Source organism: Myxocyprinus asiaticus, chromosome 43 (genome assembly GCF_019703515.2).
Source record: "Myxocyprinus asiaticus isolate MX2 ecotype Aquarium Trade chromosome 43, UBuf_Myxa_2, whole genome shotgun sequence".
NCBI lineage: Eukaryota > Metazoa > Chordata > Actinopteri > Cypriniformes > Catostomidae > Myxocyprinus > Myxocyprinus asiaticus.
In genome coordinates this window covers 24,742,030-24,744,577 of record NC_059386.1, presented here as the reverse complement: position 1 = coordinate 24,744,577, position 2,548 = coordinate 24,742,030, and positions in this window count along the sequence as shown.

Genomic DNA, 2,548 nt, shown 5'->3' with positions numbered 1-2,548 from the left:
GCCTGAATGACTGTTTAATTGCAATACCTCAATATACCACTAGAGGTCAGTCATATACAGTTTAATGCAGTTCATAGTAGAATAACAAGTTTTATGTGCTAGTTTAAAGTAGGATTGCATGAGGCGTTTTGATGTATTAAAAACACACTAACTTTACCTGTTAACTCTAATAGCTGATATCATCAATCCTAAAAATAATACCTTTACTCAGCGGTCGATAATGGGGGCATGGTGTGTTAAAACAAGTGGTTGTGTTATTATCCCCACCCCCTACTACTAATAACTTGAAGGGATAGTTCACACAAAAATGTAATTTTTCTCATCATTCAACCTCATGCCATCCCTGATGTTTATGACTTTTTTTCTTCTGCTGATTACAAACAAAGATTTTTAGAAGAATATTTCAGCTCTGTAGGCCCATACAATGCAAGTGAATGGGCACCAAATTGGAAGCTCCAAAAAGCACATAAAGGCAGCATAAAAATAATCCATAAGACTCAAGCGGTTTAATCTATATCTTCAGACGCGATATGATAGATGTGGATGAGAAACAGATCAATATTTAAGTCCTTTTTTCCTATAAATTATCCTCACTGCCCAGTAGGTAGCAATATGTATGAAGAATGTGAATCAAAACAAAAGATGTTGAAGTGTAAGTGGAGATTAATAGCACCATTTCTAAATGGTGCTGTCAAAATGGTGCTTAAAGTCTTTCGATGGTACCAGACTATTTAGCAGAGATGGGCCACTTCTATTAAAATGAATGGGTGAAATTGGAATGCCCAATGGTCAACGGATGTAGAAAGGAAGTCCGGCCTTACAGGTAAAAGAGCCAATCACCTTTTAGATACAGAGATCACCTGTCAATCAACTCGAGAAGGCGCATACGCATTAGCTATACAAGCCGGAAAATGTTTGTTTTTTAGCGTAATCAGAGGTAAAGAAGCACAATTTGTGATACCAGTGTTGTAAGATTTTACTGCTGATTTTTAATATGTTCTTTGGTTGTAATCTTGTCCAATCGTTTTGGAGATTTCGGACTTTCCCCATTCAAGTAGATAGGAGCTGCACTGTGATGACTGGAAATAGCTTCCCGGAAGTGTTCCAAAGATGGCCGCCATTGGATTGACTTGCAACTTTGGCTTGATCTCGCCCTGATTCTAAAACAAAATGCAATTGGTTGAAGTTAGAAAGTGCTAGAATTGGTTAGAGCTCCTTGGATTGGTCAGTAATATGTAGAGGTCTGCAACCCAACCCAGGCCTGACGGGACTCGAGAACCTGACAGGTTTCGGGCTGAGGTTTTTGGGTTCAGGATTGTAATTAATGAAAAAATAAACAGGCTTACCGAACTTGTTTCTCGCACACACTCTCACTCACAGACACGCACGAACGGACGAGTTAGGGGGATGTTCACACCGAATGTGTTTTTGCATGCGTCTGTTCTGTTTTCCCATTGTTTAAATATGCTGGATGAATGTCTTTGACATTTAATAATAATAATTAATAACTTTCTTTATTTATCACACATTATACATTTGCACATATACAGTGAAATTCTTCTTTTTCACATATCCCAGCTAGGCTGGGGTCAGAGTGCAGGGTCAGCCATGATACAGCACCCCTGGAGCAGATAGGGTCAAGGGCCTTGCACAAGGGCCCAACAGTGGCATCTTGGCAGTGCTGGGGCTTGAACCCCCAACCTTCTGATCAGTAACCCAGAGCCTTAACCACTGAGCCACCACTGCCCCAATGCATTTGCACTGCATCTCACTTTTTCTTCAGCTTCTCGTGCAGGACTGGCATATTTTAGCACCATGTCAAAAAAGTACTTAAAACTGTCAAAAACGCATGTTGAGACACCTGTGCTCAGTTTCATTCTTTGCGCTGCATCTAGATTGTTTTTAGCGCAGCTGTCACAAAGATTCAACATTCTAAACAAGTTCAGGCTGCATAGAGGGGAGTGTTGCAGTGTTTCATATTATTCCAGACTATTTTGCACCAGGTGAAGTTTCAGCAAATAAATGGTAAGTCAATGCTTTTTTCCCCTTCTGCTCCAGTGTACTAAAAGGCTGCCGTGCCTTGTTAAAACTGTGTATGTTTTCTGTTTCAGTACTGTTACGAATGTTGTATATATGCTACATAACAGCCTATTGCAACAGTACTTGCTAAGAGAAGAAATTAGATAGTAAGCAATTTCGGGTTCGGGGATAAAATCTAATGGTATCGTTCAGGACGGGTAGGGTCGGGCCACACGGTCTCAGGTACGGGTCGGGTTTCATTTTAAGGCCCGTGCAGACCTCTAGTAATATGGTCCTTATCTGATTGGCTTGAGTAGACAGTGGGTTGAGTCCACCTATTTGTGAATCTGTGTGCGCTTCTTACAGCTAGGAATGTTTCAGAATCCACAAATGTGTGCTGCAATCCACAAATGCACAGGATGACACAAATGCTCTCTCCTTTTTAAATTAAGTCAAACGACAGTTTGACAGTTAGCTTAACTGCTGTTTTCAAACAGTGATAAGCAAGTGCCCAATGAAAAGCATGAGA